Here is a 19,199-nt window from a genome sequence, read left to right on the forward strand (position 1 = left end):
GGATCCTGAATATCCCCTAAAGTTCCATGTGTTAAAGACTTGGTCTCTAGTGTGGCATTTTGGGACATGGTAGAGATTCAAGGAGATGGGACCTTCTGAGAGGTTCTTAGGTCATTGGAGGAATGTCCTTGAAAGGGATTGTGGTACACTGAGCCCTTCCTCTTTTTCTCTGCCTGACCAAGAAGGGAGCAGTTTTGCTTCACCATGTGCTCCTGCCATGATATGCTGTCTTGCCACAAGCCCAAAGCAAAGGGGGCAACTTGATCATTAACTGAAACTACCAAAACTGTGAGCCAAAAGAAACCATTTTTTTCATTATAAGTAAGTGATCTCAAGTATTTTGATCTAGTTAGGGAAAACTGACTAACACAGAAAAGTGGTACCAATAAGTGGAGTCATTGCTATAACTATATACTTGATGATGTAAATAAGCCTTTGGAATTGGTTTGAAGGAGAAGTTTGGAGGAGAAAGCTAGAAAAGACATATAATGCTGTAAGGAAAGCTTACCAGGTGATTCTTCTGGAGGCTCAGAAGACCTGAATGCTGATAGAAATGTGAACGGTAAAGGCCATGCTAATGAAATTTCAGATGGAAATGAGGACTCTATTTGGAATTAGACTAGAGGTCACCCTTGTTACACCATGACATAGAATTTGCCTGTATTTTATCTATGCCTTGATGCTTTGTATGAGGCCAAGCTTTAAGGTGATAGACTAGTTTATCTGGTAGAGGGGATTTCCAGGCAGCAAAATACTCAAGCTGCAGAGTGAGCATCATCAGCTACTTTTAGCCAAATTTACAGTGAATGTTGGTAGCAAAACAGAGCAGATTTGGAAAATTTGTAGCTTAACTGGAAAAGGAGCATGTGTAAAGGTGCAATCAAGGAGGGTGTGGTTGTTAGCACTAATAAAAGAAGTCAATACCAGGTGCTGTGGTGCATACCTACAATCCCAGTGACTTGGGAGGCTGAAGCAGGAGGATTACAAATTTGTTGTTAGCCTCTGCAACTTAGCAAGACCCTGCTCAAAATGAAAAATAAAAAAGGGCTTGGGATGCATCTCAGTGGTAGAGGGCACCCATGTTCAACCACCAGTATCAAAAAAAAAAAAAAAAAAAAAAAAAAAAAAAAAAGAATTGGCAAGCCTGTAGCCATCAACAGATTTAGAAATGTAGGAAAACAAATTTGTTCTAAATATATTCCAGGACAGAATTATTGAATATATTTTGTTATAGCCATGGAGTGACCTTGGTGCCCAAGATTGCCTACAGAATCATTTCCTCATGTTCAGTCATCAAGGCGCTTAGAGGCCATTGCAACTGTGGTTCAAGCAGGCCCAGTTACAGCTCATGCTGGCAGCAGACCTCGGCAGTGTCCATGTGATGTTTGTCTTGAAGGCATACAGAATACAAGAATTATGAGATCATGGAGGATTCCACCCAGATTTCAAAGGAAAACCTGGCAAGTCAGGCAGTGTGTTGCAGGGTCAGAGTCCCTGCAAGCAGCCCCGACAGCAACGTTTGGAGCTGGGGTGGATAAGCTAGCATCCTGTTTGTAGAATTTGTACATTTGTTGTGGAGGCCTCTTCAGCTCCTTAGTCCTTCCTAAAGGCCTCTGTTTCCCTTCATTATCCATTTAAAAAAAAATCTTCATTTTCCTTTTCCTTCAACTCTTGCATTCCTAACAAATGTACTCCTTCTTGTGAGAAAGCACCCCACATTTGTTATTTACAGCTCTCCATGTGAAATTCACAACCTAGCAACACTCACATTCTTAATCTCCTGTTCATCTCTGTTCGTCTGTGTCCCCAGATACCAGGGGATTTGTGTGTGTGTGTGTGTGTGTGTGTGTGCGCGCGGCGCGCGCGTGTGCCACAGTGAATGCTGTTGTTGCTATCTGCTTTAGATTCCTTAGATATCCCAAACCTGCCTTTTAGGAGCAGTTCATCCTTTGTCTCCACACAACTGAACCAGTAAATAAATTATCCTCAACACATTCATGAACTAAAGCTGTTGTTAATGTTCCCAAAATCTGTGTGACCCACTGAGCACCAATAGGTCCTTATCCATGTCCTCTTTTCTCAACTTGCCTTCTCTTGGGTTTCAGACTCTCTATGTCTTGTGTAACCTGTGCTACAACATTCTTTTGCCTGCCCCCACCCACCCAGCAATAGTGGCATATGCTTCTAGATGTTCCATTTCCTTCTGATTCCCCTATTTAATTTTTAAGTCCCCGTGTCTTTTCTATCTGCTCATGGCTAACACTATTTGCTGGATCTAGTGTCTTTTGTGACACTGACATTTCTTTTCCTAACAGTTCTTCTTCAGGCTTTGCCTTTTGGGATCCTTCCCATAGTGAGAGCTACAAAACAAAAGAAGTTTGAGGACTGCAGAAAGCATCCACTATTGTAATAAAACCTCTTTACTCACCTAAGTAGGGTAATTTCTTCTGAGCTATATCTGCATGATTCCATTATTTAACACAGACCAGACCTGCATATATTGTTTCTCTTAATTCTTTCTAAATGTTTCATAATCACTCATCAAAAGAAGACTTGTGGACTGGGGTTGTAGCTCAGTGGTAGAGTGCTTGCCTGGCACATGTGAGGCCCTGGGTTTGATCCTCAGCACCACATAAAAATAAATAAACAAAGGTATTGTGTCCATCTACAACTAAAAAAATATTTCAAAAAAGAAGGCTTGTAATCTGTTCTTCTTATTGACATATTGTCTGCAGTTTTCACAGGGCAACTCAATAGTTTTATAAATCTGGATTCCCTTGTGGGAAAGGTGAGGTAATGGAAAGTCATTACAGTTTACTCTCATACTTTTCCATTAAATCTGAGTCTGAGTTACTTTCCTGAACCTTATATCAGAAAATGTAACCTCCTTTTTCTTTGTCTCATATCAAAACATCATTTTATACCTTAAATATATATAATAAATACATTTAAGTAAATATCTAATAAAAATAACAAATATAATAATTCATGTTTAAACACCCATATACATACACACACACATATATATCCACAATGCCCCCCGCCCCCAGCACACAGGCTTTTAAGCCTAGAGATATCTTTTGGGGTACCTCCTTCTTTTCCCTTTCATGTAGGCCGAGTTTGACCTCTAAGATCTTAAGCCTTTTCCACCTTCATTTCCTGATAATCTTTTGGTTTGCCTTCTGACATTTCTAAAGCTAAATCAGTCTTCTGAGCTGTGGTTCTCTGTTCATTAAAAACACACTGTAGTTGTTCTGCCTGCTGCCAAGGTCCTTAAGCTGTTGCTGTGCCAACCAGATTCTCAAGGCCAAGGCATTACTGCCACAGTCTTTTTTTAGTGCATTTTTTTTTGCTCAGATATTTTCCTTTGGATTTGTTGTAATTTATTTCATTGGTTTTTTTTTCTGCCACCTCAACCCTAGAAGCAACCATATTCCCCTTGTATTCAGGGCTCTCACCCTTCTTGATATTGTTTCCAATAAAGGCCATCATCTTTTGGGTCTTCGAAATCCACAAACAGGATCAAGGTTTACCGAAAGAATAATCAGAACCAATTCAAGAGCTTGTGGTAGGGGAAAGAGGATCATAGAAGCATGGCAAACAAGCCAGTCACATCTTTAGGTGAGTCACACTACATTACCCTCTTTGACAATAAATGTGGTTTAGAATAAGGTAAAGAACAACATAACATGGGGAGCTAGTACCACCTGCTAACACTTAAAGCCCCAATTGATAGTCACCAACCAAGGCTCAATTTGCATTCATAATAGAGGAGTAAGATGGTAAAAAGGGGGGAAATAAGTTATGGTATCTGAAATCATGCCACTGTAAAAAGAGTAAGGATGTGGTAAAAAAAATTATAGTCTTTGTTCACAGTAGTCAAGTACTAGCAACCCAAAATACCCATTAACAGATGAATGGCTAATCAAATTGCTGTATTTTTTAAATGGAAAACTACTGAGAAAAATAAAGATTTAGGTTAAACTTTTTTTTTTTTGGAAAGAATATTTCATAGATGGTGTTGTATACTTCATGTTGCATCATATCAAGAGGCACATAATGTTGGTTTGTCCTAATAATTATGGTGCTAACTTAGATAATTTGGTTAAGATTTCTTCCTTGACAAAAATTTTTCTTATACAATCAGTAAATTATCAGTGGGGTGATACTTTGAAAATTTATAGATATCCTGTTTCTCTAATAGTTTTTCATTCAATAATTTTAGCATCTGTTAATAATCCTTACCTAAATTCACTACATTGAAATTGCAAAATAATTTTTAAAATCTATCCTTCTGCATTTCTTAGCTACCATTCTTCTGTAAAGAAAAACTTCCCTTTGTAATTTTTTTTTTCTGGTTGGAGCATTTAAGTAGTATCATCCTTAGGGACTAAGCAATGTACAAATATTAGCATACCATTTGGACTGTTTTACACCCTTTTAAAATAAGTCCTGGGAATCAACCAGGCACAGTGGAGGATGCCTATAATCCCAACACTGAGGAGGCTGAGGCAGGAAGGTTGCAAGTTCAAGTCCAACCTCAGCAATTTAGAGAGACCCTGTCTCAAAAAAAACCCAGGCAAAGTGGCATCTCCCTTTAGTCCCAGCAATTTGAGAGGCTGAGGCAGGAGGATAGCAAGTTCAAAGCCAGCTTCAGCAATGTATCCAGACCCTGAGAAACTTCTTAGTGAGATCCTTCTCAAAATAAAAAATAAAAAGGGCTGGGGATGTGGCCCTGGGTTAAGTCCCCTGGTACAAAAATAAATAAATAATTTAATGAAAAACAGAAAAAAAGGGCTGGGGATGTAACTCAGAGGTAAAGTACCCCGGGTCTAATCCTAATAATAATAAGTTCTGGGAATCTAATATATAGCATAGTGACTATAATTAATAATACTCCATTGTTTAGTTGAAATTCGCTAAAAAAATTAGATCATAAGTGTCCTCACCTCAAACACAGACCAAGCTAACTGTAATGACAGATACACTTAGTAATTTGACTATGGTAATCATTTTAAAATGTATACACATATCAAATCATCATGCCATATACCTTGAATATATGCAACCTTATTTTGATATTTATATCTCATTAAAGCTAGAAAAATTAAATTAAAAAGGAAAAATTAAAATAAACATTTTTATAAGTACATGTAGTACTATTTGGATATTTTTATTGGCTATGCTATATTCACAGATGAGCATATAAAATTTATTTAACTGTAAGCCAGTCCCAAAAATCCAAAGGCCGAATATTTTCTCTGGTATGTGGATGTTAACCCAAAACAAAGGAGGGTTGGGAGGGGAAGACTAGAAGTCCATTGGATTAGACAAAGGAGAATAGTAAGAGAAATGGGAGGGTAATAGGAAGGACAGTGGAACGAATCCAACATAACTTTCCTATCCTTTTATTTGAATACACAACCAGGGTAACTCCACATCATGTACAACCACAAGAAGAGGATCCTAGTTAGAATAAGGTATAGTCCATGTATGTATAATATGCCAAAATACATTCTACTGTCATGTATATCTAAAAAGAACAAATAAAATTAAAAAAATTATTTAACTAAGTTCTTATGAGTGGGTATGTAGATTATTTCCAATCTTTTGCCATTGCTAACAATGAAACTACAAATATCCTGTGACCACATTGGAATTTATCTCTAGGTATTTCTAGGTCCTAAGATATGTCATTTAATTTTTTAAAGATATTACTAAATTGATCACCATAAGACTTTTACTCTAAGCAGCAGCAATGCACAAAATCACAAAATGACAGTTTTCTTCCACTCCTTTTTTTTTTTTTTTGGTACTTGGGATTGAACCCAGAGGCACTTAACAACTGAGCCACATCCCAGCCTGTTTTTATATTTTATTTAGAGACAGGGTCTCACTAAGTTTCTGTCACTAAGTTGTTGAGGCTGGCCTTAAATTTGCAATTCTCTTGCCTCAGCCTTCCAAGCCACTGTGATCACAGGCATGCACTGCTGCACCCAGCAGTTTCCTTCTACTCTTAAAATTCATTTTGTTGTTATGTTTAACAATCTTTGCATATTTGAAAGACAAAAAATTTACTCTTTGGCAGTTTGTAATTGCATTTATTTTATTGTAGATAGTGTACCTTTTCATCTATATGAAAACCATTTTTATGTACTTTGAATATTAATTCATCTGTTTTGCTGATTTCATGATTGTTGTTTTGGTAATTTCTCTTACTAACTGTATATAAAGGGAATTTTTTTTTGTTATATGTCTTACAGAACTTTTACTAGCTTCTGAATTGCTTTTTAAAAATTTGTTCTTTTTAGATATACATGACAGTAGAGTATATTTGACATATGATACATACATGGAGTATAACTTATTCTATTTAGAATCCCATTCTTGCAGTTGTACATGATGTAGAGTTGATGGTATTTCCCATAGAAAAAATTATATATATATATATATATATATATATATATATATATATCTCCCCCTTTTTTTAAATGGACTCTTACTGTATTTCCCAGGTTGGTCTTGAACTGCTGGGCTCAAGTGATCCTCCTTCTTTAGCTTCCTGAGAAGCTGGGACAACATGTGCATGCCACTGCACCCATGTCTTTTTATATTATTTTAATTAACAAATATTAATTGTATACATTTATGAGGTAAAATATGATGTTTTTAAAAAATTTTAACAATATTTTTAGTTGTAGATGAACACAGTACCTGTATTTTGTTTATTTAGTTTGTTGTTGTTGTTGTTGTTATGTGGTGCTGGGGATTGAACTCAGGGCCTAGGTAAGTGCTATACCACTGAGCCACAACCCCAGCCCCATATGATGTTTTGATATATTCATACAACATGGATTAATTAAATCAAGCTAATTGAATCTATTATCTCACACTTTTTTTGTAGTAAGACATTTACTTTACTTTCTTAGCTATTTAAAAATACACATCATTATTTTTAAGTAAAATCACCCTGCTGTGCAATAGATTTCAAAAAGAGATCCTGCATCATTATGTTACCTGAAATAAGCCAGGCAGAGAAGGACAAATGCTCCATGATTTGGCTCATATGTAGAATATAAAAAGGGGTTGATATCATAGAGGTTGAAAGTATAATGGTGGTTTCCAGAGGCTGGGGAGAGTGGAGGTCGGGAAGGAGGAATTGGAAATGGTTGATCAATAGATACTAGTTGGATATGGGTTTGGAGTTTTGGTGTGCTATTGAACAGTTGTGAGACTATACATAATGATAAAGTACTGTATATTTCAAAAAGCTAGAAGAAAAAATTTTGAATGTTTTCACTATTAAGAAATGATAAATGTTTGAAGAGATTAATGTTTACCCTGATTTGAATATGCACATAAACATGTGTATACATGTGTAATATTCTAGTTTTTATGTACCAGATAAAAATAGATTTAAGGGCTGGGTGAGGTAGTTTATGCCTGTAATCCCAGCAACTCGGGAAACTGAGGCGAGAGGATTGCAAGTTCAAGGCCAGCCTCAGCAATTTAGTGAGGCCCTAAGTAACTTAGTGAGACCCTGTCTCAAAATAAAACAAATTGAGAGGGCTGGAGATGTGGCTTGGTGGTTAAGTGTTCCTGGGTTCAACCCCTAGTACCAAAAATTATTTTTAAAAATAAATAAATAAATTTAAGGGCTAAAAGTAGCTCAGTAGTAGAGTGCTTGCTTCATATGTGGAAGACCCCGGGTTCAATCCCTACTGTTGCCCAAAATAGTCAATTAAAACACCATAAACTTCCCTCTCTTTCTTTTTTGTGGTATTTAGAATTTAGTTCAGGGATGCTTTACCACTGAACTACATCCCAAACCCTTCTTATTTTTTATTTTGTGACATAAAATCTTTTTGTGCCACAACACGCAACTAAATCAGTCAGGGTCACTCCAGGTGAATTGGGCTGGCTACTAAATAATCACACAGACACAGAAAGTACCTTTTTCTTGGGGTTCAGCGACGGCTCCTCTGCCCCAGCTCCCACAAGGGAAGCAAGAGGGGCAGACGAAAGAGAGAGCATACCTGAGACCATCCTATTTACTGAGGGGAGCTCGGTAAACATTCCATCCAAAAAAGGTAAGGGGTAATATTACAAAGGAACAAGAAGGCAGCCCACTCCCATTGGGTAATGCCCACTCCCAGTGCTTCACTCCCCTGCTGAGCGGAGTTGGGGATCCACCTGTTTCTGTGTGCAGTGGAAATCAGTCTCCACATTTCCATCGCTCAAAGCTAGGGGGCGCTCAGCTCCTATGTGGCAGCTCCTAACATTTTTGCTAAATTGCTGAGGCTGGCCTTGAACTTCTGATCCTACTGCCTCGGCTTCCCGAGTTGTTGGGATTACAGGCATATGCTACTCCAACTGGCCTCATTCCTCTTGCCTAACTGAAACTTTGTACTCTTTATATGATTATCCAAAGGAATTAATATCAATATTTTGAAGAGACACCTGTATTCCCATATTTAATTGCTGCACTAGTCACAATAACCAAGATATGGAAACATATTGGTACATAGACACAATGGAATACTATTTGGCCATAAAAAACAATGAAATCCTGTCACTTGTGATGACATGCATGGAACTGGAGATCATTATGTTAAGTAAAATAAGGAATACACAGAAAGACAAGTACCTCATGATCTAATTCATATGTACAATCTAAAAATATGATTTTTATATACTTAAATTCACCAACCTTTTTTTCCTCTCTCTAGTACTACTGGATAGAACCTAGGGGCATTCTGCATCTGAGTTACACCCCCAGTCCTTATTAGTTTGAGACAGGGTCTTGTTAAGTTGCACAGGCTGACCTCAAACTTGCCATCCTCCTGCTTCAGCTTCCAGAATAACTAGGATTACAGGTGTACACCACAGATAATCTTTTATCTTTTGTAGCTTTGTTAGTTTGCTTATTTTTTGTGGTGCTGAGTATTGAACCCAGGGCCTCCAGCATGCTAGGAAAGCCCTATACCATTGAGCTACAGCTCCAGCCCTTGTTTTGAATTATTTAATTGAAATATATTTTTAAAAAACTTTATTTTTATAGTTGTAATTGGACACAATACCTTTATTTTACTTATTTACTTTTTATGTGGTGCTGAGGATCAAACCCAGTGCCTTGCACATGCTAGGCAAGCGTTCTACAACCTCAGCCCCCTTTAATTGAAATATTATGTACAAAAGTGTACATTATTACACATGTCACAAGCATGTCCAATGAATTTTCAAAAACTGAATAATTCCATGTAATAAGCACCCAGATCAATAAACAGAAGAGCACCAGTACCCTGGAAGCTTATTTTGTGCTTCCATTGAGTTACTGACTGCTTCTTCCCACACAAAGGATTCTGTTAGCTTTCTATGGCTTCATTTTAAAAATATATCATTTTTAGTCAGGTGCAGTGGCAAATACCTGTAATTCCAGTGTCTGGGAATGAGGCAGGAGAATTGCAGTTTTGAGCCTCAGCAACTTAGCAAGACCCTGTCTCAAAATATAACAAATAAATAAAAAGGTGTGGGGATGTAACTCAATGGTAGAGTACCTCTGAGTTCAATCCCCAGAACCAATAAATAAATAAGTCAATTCACATAAAATATATCATTAAAACTTTTTTTGGGGGGTTAGGGGGTGAGTCTAGGATCCAATTTTTTTTCAGATTACCATCCTATTGTCCCAACACCATTTATTGAATAATCCATCTTTTGTCTACTGATATGACATTTGATATTGATCATATAACAGTTTCTTTTAGGTATTTGGACCTATTTCTGAACTCTTGTTTCATTGATGTGTCTCTTTTTATGGTTTCAAGGAGGGGAGTGACGTGAAGTAAGTTCTTAGAAGATCACTCTGAGTTGGGCCTGGTGATACGCACCTGTAATCCCAGCTACTCAGAAGGCTGAGGCTGCAGAATTGAAAGTTCAATGCCAGCCTCAGCAACTTAGTGAGACCCTGTCTCAAAATAAGAAATTGAAAGGACTGAGGATATAGCTCAGTGGTAAAGTGCCCCATATTCAATCCACAGTCTCTCTCCCTCTCTTTCTCTTTCTCTTTCTCTCTCTCTCTGTCTCTCTCTGTCTCTCTCTCTCTCTCTCTCTCTCTCTCTCTCTCTCTCTCTCTCTCTCACACACACACACACACTAATCACTCCAGCTGTGCATGGAGAATGGACTATGTAATGGAGGAATGGGCAGAGTATAAGTAGATAGACAATTTTGTAGGAATATTGTAGTACTTTGAGAGACAATAGTGACTTTGGTTAGGGAGGTACAGTAGGATAGACCCAAATGGTCAGATCTGAGTTATGGTATGGGTATTAATTCATGTGTCAGTACAACCCAACATTTGTAATTTCTGTGTCTTTATAATGTATTTTAATATATCATAAGGCCAATACCTCTTCATTACTCCTCTTTTTTCATAGATTTTTTTTTTCTGGCATTTCATGATTACCTCATTTTTATATGGACTTTAGAATCAGTTTTTCTAGTTTCGAAAACTCCGGTTGGAGTTTTAATCATTATCAAGTTAAACTTATTGATTAATATAAAGATAAGAATGAACATCTGTGTACTATGAGTCATCCTATTCAACAACAGGACATTTCCCAAGACTTTGTATCCCCCAGAATTGGATAACAACCTTTTCATTCACATCTTGTATATTTCACATTTTTTAGTCCTGAGTATTTTTTGGTAATTGCTATTTGAAATGGAATTTTCTCTACCATTATATTTTGATCATGAATTATTAATATCTCAAACACAAATGTATAAAATATAATGAATGTTAAAATTTCTCATATTTGTTTTGTTTAGTTGTTTAGTAGTGCTGGGGGATGAAACTCAGGGTCTTGGGCATGCTGGGAAAGTGCTGTACCACTAAACTATACCCCTGGCCCTTTTAATCTTTCCTTTCTTTCTTTTGTTGAAAAAAGAAGATATATTTAGAATTAGACAGCTGGACTCTGTCTAGATGAGCCCAATTTTGTTGGCAAAGTCTAAAACATCATAATCAGGAGCCAGTCAAACGTCTGCCTTCTTCTTTCCATGAGGCCTGATCAGGGTTTTAACTTTGGTCCCATCAATGTTATAGAGCTTCTTTACAACTACTTTGATCTGTTGTTTGTTGGCCTTGACATCTACAATGAACACAAGTGTGTTGTTGTCTTCAATCTTCTTCATAGCTGACTTAGTGGTCAGGGGAACTTGATGATGGCATAGTGGTCAAGCTTGTTTCTCCTGAGGATATTTGGCCTGCCTCGGGATCTGCAATGTCTTGGGTCACCGGTGGGTAGGTGACGTGCAGATCTTCTTCTTTTTATGGCTGTGGACACCCTCAACACTGCCTTCTTGGTCTTCAAAGCTTTTGCTTTGGCTTCAGCTTTGGGAGGGGCACCATCTTGGTGAAAAAGCTTACCTTTTCTTTTGAGACATGGTTTTGCTAAGTTGCTTAGGCTGGCCCTGAACTTGTGATCCTCCTGCCTCAGACTTCTGAGCAGCTGGGATTACAGGTGTGCATCATCTTGCCTGGCCAGATCATTGTTGGTTTTTAAAGAATAAAATGATTATGGACAACATTAAAACCTTTCCCATCTCATTAATCTCCTTTCCTCCCTACATGTAACCTGATACTGGAAAGTATTCCCTGTTACACTAATATGCACCCATAAATGTTATATAGCATCCTATTGGACCTACTTTTCTTGAGAACCCTGATTAATAAGGATTTTGGTACCAAGAGTGTTTCTAGAGGAACAGAATCCTGTGGATAACTTTTCTGAATTGGTTCTGGAGGTTTTAGAATTGCTCCTCTGATACAACTAGGTTTAAATGCAATAATCATTCTATTTACAATGGTAAAGAGGGAACTAGGGAAATGGAAATAGACTTTTCAGGAATTGCTAATCACCAGCTCTGAACTGCCATTAATTCTAGGAGACACAAAATATCACTGTGGTTCATCAATCAAAATAGGGATTGATGGTGGTCAGGTGATCAAAGGAGTTTTATCTCAGGTCCATCTCACAACCGATCTGGTGGGTCCTTGATCCCATTTGATGGTTATTTTACAATTCTGGCTTGCATTATTTGTAATATGCATAGTCAGCAACTAGCAGAATCCTGATATTGTCTATCTTGTGGAATGTGGGTTATTATGGTAGAAAAGGCCAAATGCAAACCACTAGAACTGCCTCTACCTAGGAAAATAGTAAACCAAAACCAATATTGTATTCCTGGAGGGATTTATTTACTTGGGAGATTAGTGCCACTACCAATACTTGAAGGATGCAGGGGTGATGACTCCTACCACATCCCCATTCAACTTGCCTATTTGGCATGTACAGTCGACAGATGGATCTTCGAGAATGACAATGGACTATCAAAATCTTAACCATGTGGTGACTCCAATTGAAGCTTCTGTACCATATGCAGTTTCATTGCTTGAACAACTCAAGACATCCCCTGGTATTTGGTATCAGCTGTTGATCTAGAAAATGATTTTTCCCTCAATGCCTATAAGTAAAGACCACCAGAAATCGTTTGCTTTCAGCCATCAAGGCCTGCAATACTGTCTTATCCCAGGGGTATACAAACTTTCTACTCTATGTTATAGTTTAGTCCACAAGGACTTTGCTTGCCTTCACCTTCCACAAAATGCCAGTGATTCATTGTATTGATGACATTATGATGATTAGACTTAATGAGAAATCAGTACCAACTACTGTAGATTTGCTGGAAAGACATTTGTATGTCAGAGGTTAGGAAATAAATCTAACAAAAATTCAAGGCCCTCCATTTCAGTGCATTTTCTGTGGATCCAGTGGTGTGGGGTATATTGAGAAAGCTTTTTTTTTTTTTTTTTGCATACCGGGCATTGAACTCAGGGGCACTTGACCACTGAGACACACCCCCAGCCCTATTTTGTATTTAGAGACAGGGTCTCACTAAGTTGCTTTGCACCTTGCCGCTGAGGCTGGCTTTGAACTCGTGATCCTCCTGTCTCAGCCTCCCAAGCCGCTGGGATTACAGGCATGCACCACCGTGCCTGGCTTGAGAGAGCCTTTTAAAGAATGTTGAGTTGTTGCACCTGGCCAAAAAAGATGCATGATATCTAGTGGCCCTCTTTGGACTTTGTAAGACAACATATTCCCAATTTAGGTGTGCTACTCTGACCCCTTTACAAAGTGACCTAAAAAAGCTGCTAGATTAAAAAAAAAATTACTTGAGATAGAGTTTGGTTATATTGCCCTGGCTGGTCTCAAACCCCTGGACTCAAAGTATCCTCAGTTTCCTGGGTACTGGGGTTACAGTAATGTGCCACCATGCCCAGCTTGAACACTTCTAGTTTTAAGTGGAACTTAGAACAAGATAAGGCTCTGTAACTGGTCCAGATTGCCATGCAAGTTGCTCTGTCAGTTGGGCCATATGCTCCAGCAGATCCAACAGTGCTTGAAGTGTTAATGGCACATAGGAATGCTGTTTGGAGTGTTTAGTAGGCCCCTATGAATCACAGCATACACCATTAAGAATTTGGACCACAGCCCTGCCATTCTCTGAAGATAACTATTTTCCTTTTGAGAAACAGCTTTTAGCTTGCTACTGGGCTTTAGTAAAGACTGAACACTTAACCTTGGATCACCAAGTTATCATGTGACCTGAGTTTCTCATCATGAACTAGATATTGCCTGACCCACCAAGCTACAAATTTGGGCATGCACAGCAGCCTTCAATTATAAAATGGAAGTGGTATGTAAGGTTGTGCTTGAGCAGGCACTGGAGGCATAAGTTAGGTGAAGAAGTGGCCTAAATGCCCATTGTCCCACTCCTGCTATATTACCTCCTCTCTGATCAATTGACAGACTAAAGGAAGACTTTGGGGCTCCATGATGGCTCTTCATGAGATGCAGGTACTACTTGAAAGTGGACAGCTGCAACACTATAGATAATTTCCTGAAATGCAATGTGGAAAAGAAAACTTCCTAGTGGGGAGAATGTTGGACATTTCATCTTGTTGTTCACCTTTACTTAAGAGGAGAAATGGCAAGAAGTTTGAGCACATATTTATTCATGGACTTTGGCCAATATTTTATTTTATTTTTGCAGTACTGGGGATTGAGCCCAGAGGCATAACCACTGAACCACATGCCCAGCCATTTTTTAATCTTTATTTTGAGACAGGTTCTCACTAATTTGCAAAGTTTGGCCTGGAACTTGCAATCCTCCTGCCTCATCCTCTTGAGTTGCTGGGATTACAGGTGTGCACCACCACACTTGGCTGGTCATTAGTTTAGATGGATGTCAGGGCCTGAAAAGGAACATGATTGGAAAATTGCTGACAAGGAGATCAGGGGCAAAGGTATGTGCATAGGCCTTTCGGAGTGGGCAAAAAAGCCTGGAGATATTTGTGCCCCATGTGAATTCTAACCAAAGAGTGACCTCAGCAGAGCAAAATTTTTATAATAAAGTAGATAAGATGATTTTTTTCTGTGGATAGCAATCAGTCCCTTTCCTCAGCTACTCCTATCATCACCCAAAGGGCTCATTTGTAAAGTGATCAAGGTAGTAAGGATGGAAGTCACCCATAGGCTCATCAACATGGACTTCAATTCACCAAGGGTGACCTGGCTATATCCCCTGCTGAGTACCCAATCTGCCATCACCAAAGACCATCCTGAGACAATTCCTGTAGAGATCAGTCAATCACTGGTGTCAAATTGATACACTGAACCGCTTCTGTTATAGAAAGGGCAGCATTTTACTCTTATGGACTAGACACTTACTCTAGGTTTAGATATGCTTTCTTCTACATGTTTCTGCCCAAACTATCATCTGTGGACTTACAGATTGCCTTATTCACTATCATGTTTCACACACATACATCATTTCTTCTGATCAACAAATTTATTTTATAGCATATGAATTCTGAAAGTTGACTTTAATTCATAGAATTCACTGGCTTCCCATGTTCCCCATCATCCTGAGTGAGATGGTTTGAGAGAATGGTGGAATGGCCTTTCAAAGACTCAGTAACAGTATTAAGTAACCATACTTTTCAAGGCTAGGGCATGTTCTTCAGAAGGCTGTATATGCTCTAAGCCAGTGTCTGATATATGGTATTGTTTTCCCCATTGTCAGGATTCATAGGCCCAGGAATCAACGAGACAGAAATGGGAGCGATATCATTCATTATACTCATTATCTACTAGCAAAATTTTTGCTTCCTGCTCCAATGACCCTATGATTTTCTGACCTAGAGATCTTAATTCCAAAGGTGGGTGCTTCTACCAAGTGATAGAACAAAAATGATTTTATTGAATAGGAAGTTAAGACAGTTACCCTGCTACTTTCTGCTTCTCATGCCTCTAAATCAACATATAATGAAGGGATTTACTTACTGGCTGTGGTGATTGATTCTGATTACCAAGGGGAAAGCTTGCAACTTATTGGGATCCTACTCCATAATGGAAGTAAGAAAGAGTATGTCAGAAATACAATAGATCATTTAGGGCATCTCTTAGCACTACTGTGCTCTGTGATTAAGGTCAATAGAAAGCTACACTAATCCAATTCGACAGGACTACGGGCACACCTCAGAGATATTGCGGTTTTGGTTCCAAACCACTAAAATAAAATGAGTATTGAAATGAAGAGAGTCCCACAATTTTTAGAATTTCCCAGTGCATATAAAAATTATATTTACACTATATTGTAGTCTATTAAGCATTCAATAGTATTATGTCTACAGACCTTAATTAAAAATACTTTATTGATAAAAATTGCTAACAATCATCTGAGACTTTAGAAAGGGATAATCTTTTTATTGGTGGAAGGTCTTGCCCCCTGGCACTTTGCTGATGGAGCCAAGTGATGGCTGATGAAGGTTCTGGTCGCTATGGCAATTTTCTTTCTTTTCTTCTTTCCCCCTTTCTCCTTTCTGTCTTCTCTTCTTTTTCTCTTTCTTCATCTTTGTTTCTTTCAGTGCTGGGGACTGAACCTAGGGCTTCCACCATAATGAGCTACACCCCAACTCTGTAATTCCTTGAATAAGACAACAATGAAGTTTGCTGCTTCTATTGACTCTTCCTTTCATGAAAGATTTCTCTGTAGCATGAAATGCTGTTTGATAGCCTTTCACCCACAATATAACTTATTTCAAAATTGGGGTCAATGCTCTCAAATATTGCCACTCCTTTATCAACTAAATTCATGCACTATTCTCTTTCATTGTCATTTCAACAATGTTCACAACATCTTTACCAAGAGTAGAGTCCATTTCAAGAAATCACCTTATTTGCTCATTCATAAAAAAAAAAAATCCGTTCAAGTTTTGTGATGAGATTGCAGTCACATTTTTAGGTTGCTTTTCTAATTCTAGTTCTCTTGCTATTTCCACCACATCTGTAGTTATTTGCTCCACTCAAGTCCTGAACCTGTCAAAGTCAGTCATCCATGAGGGCTGACTTTTGACTTTCTCCCATGATTCACATTTTTTAAAAATTTAGAGCATTATAGTTATACATAGTAGCTGGATTCATTCCATCAAAAGCATACATGCCTGGACTTTGATTTCAGTTCACATCCCCCTTTCCCCTCCTTCCTCTACTCTACTGCCCTTCTTTTCATTTACCTATTTATTTATTTTTAATTGGTTCTTTCTACTTATACATAAAGGTGAAACTCCCCGTGGTATTTTTTTTTTGGTACTGGGGATTGAACCCATGAATGCTTAATCACTGATCAACATACCCAGCTCTTTTTAATATTTGATTTAAAGACAGGGTCTAGCTAAGTTGCTTAGGGCCTTGCTAAGTTGCTGGGGCTGGCTCTGAACTTGTGATCCTCCTGCCTCAGCCTCCTGAGCCTTGGGATTACAGGCATGTGCCACCACACCTGGGCCTGTGGTATTTTTATATATGTACATAGCATGATTATTCACAAACGTATTTAGTGGCATCTAAAATGGTGAATATTTTTCAGAAGACTTTCAATTTACACTGCCTAGATCCATCAAAGGAATCACTATTGATGGCAGCTATAGGCTTATGAAATGTATTTCTCAAATAGTAATACCTGAAAGCTGAAGTAATTCCTTGATTCATGGGCTATAGAAAACAATATTCACCTCATTGTACAGCTCCATTAGAACTCTTGGGTGTCCATGAGCAGTAATATTTTGAATGGAATCTTTTTTTTTTTCTGAGTAGTAGGTGCCAAAATTAGGCTTAAAATATTAAGTAAACCATGTTATAAACAAATGTGCTGCTATCCTGGCTTTGTTGATGAATTTATAGAGTGCAGGCAGAGAATATTTAATGTAACTCTTAAAGGCCCTTGGATTTTCAGATCAGTAAATGAGCATTGGCTTCAACTTGAAGTCATCAGCCCCTAACAAGACAGTCAGTCTGTCCTATGAAGCCTGGAATTGGTGATTTCTCCTCTCTAGCTATGAGATCCCTAAGTGGCACCTTCTTTCAATAGAAGAATGTTTCATGTGCACTGAAAATCCATTGTTTTGTGGAGCCACCTTCACCAATTTTCTTAGCTAGATCTTCTGGATAACTTGCTGAAACTTCTACATCAGCATTTTTCTGCTTGACCTTGCATTTTTTAATTACCTTGCATTTTTATGTTGTGGAGATGACTTCTTTCCTTAAGCTTCATGAACCCACCTCTGCTAGCTTCAAACTTTCCCTCTGCTGCTTCCTCACTTCTCTCAGCCTTAATAGTATTGAAGAGAGTTATGTCCTTGCTCTGGATTAGGCTTTAGCTTAAGGGAACGTGGCTAGTTTGATTTTCTGTGCACACCACTACTATTCTCCCTCCATATCAGCAATAAGGCAATTTCACTTTCTTATCACTGATGAGTTCACCAGAGTAGAACCTTTAATTTCCTTTAAGAACTTTTACTTTGCATCCATGACCTGGCTAACTGGTGCAAGAGGACGTTTGATCTCTTTCAGCTTTTGGCACATCTTCTTTATGAAGCTTAATAATTTCTTGCTTTTGATTTAAAGTGAGAAACGCATAATTCTTTTCACTTGAACACTTTGAGGTCATAGGTCTAATTTCAATATTGTTGTGAATAGGGAGACCTGAAAAGAGGGAGAGAGGTGGGAGAATGACCAGTAAGTGTACCAGTCCAAATACACACAATATTTACCTGTTAAGTTCACCAAACAAATACAATGAGAACAAACACAATAAGAAATCACCCATCACATATCACCATAACAGAATAATAATAATGAAAATATTAATTGAATAATGATAAAAACATTGTGAGCTTTACAAAAAACACAAAGTGAGCACATTGTTGGAAAAATGTCATTGATAAATTTGCTCAATGGAGGGTTGCCACAAAACCTTAACTTTTAAAAACTCAAAAGTCTGTGAAGTGGGACTGGAGTTGTGGCTCAGTGGTAGAGTGCTCATCTAGCATGTGGGAGGCCCTGAGTTCAATCCTCAGCACCACATAAAAATAAAATAAAGGTATTGTGTCCAACTACAACTAAAAAAAAACCTGAAACAAAATATTTTTTAAAAGTCTGTGAAGCATAAGTCAAATCACGGTGAAACATGGTATATTGTACTAATGACTCAGATCCTTTAGAAATGGAAGTTGGGGTCACCTCATCAGGCAAAGAAGCATGACAAACTGAGGTATTTGCTGAGAGCAAAGGAAATATGGAATGGATAGTGGCAGAAGGTAGTTTTTTTTTTTTTTTTTTTTTTTTTTTTTTTTTAATTTTTTATTGTTGGCTGTTCAAAACATTACATAGTTCTTGATATATCATATTTCACAATTTGATTCAAGTGGGTTATGAGCTCCCATTTTTACCCCATATACAGATTGCAGAATCACATCAGTTACACATCCATTGATTTACATATTGCCATACTAGTGTCTGTTGTATTCTGCTGCCTTTCCTATCCTCTACTATCCCCCCTCCCCTCCCCTCCCCTCCCCTCCCCTCCCCTCCCCTCCCCTCTTCTCTCTCTGCTCCCTCTACTGACATTCGTTTGTCCCCCTTATATTATTTTTCCCCTTCCCCTCACTTCCTCTTGTATGTACTTTTGTATAACTCTGAGGGTCTCCTTCCATTTCCATGCATTTTCCCTTCTCTCTCCCTTTCCGTCCCACCTCTCATCCCTGTTTAATGTTAATCTTCTTCTCCTGCTCT

At 38.1% G+C, this 19,199-nt stretch overlaps 1 pseudogene; it reads right to left on the reverse strand.

Annotated features, from left to right (window-relative positions):
- Positions 1-10,986: 10,986 nt before the first annotated feature.
- Positions 10,987-14,881, reverse strand: LOC124105068 (large ribosomal subunit protein uL23-like; annotated as a pseudogene).
- Positions 14,882-19,199: the final 4,318 nt, after the last annotated feature.

Source organism: Marmota monax, unplaced genomic scaffold, assembly GCF_021218885.2.
Source record: "Marmota monax isolate L192 unplaced genomic scaffold, Marmota_monax_Labrador192_F-V1.1 WCK01_AAM20220418_F8-fsc00192, whole genome shotgun sequence".
In the NCBI taxonomy this organism is placed as follows: Eukaryota; Metazoa; Chordata; class Mammalia; order Rodentia; family Sciuridae; genus Marmota; species Marmota monax.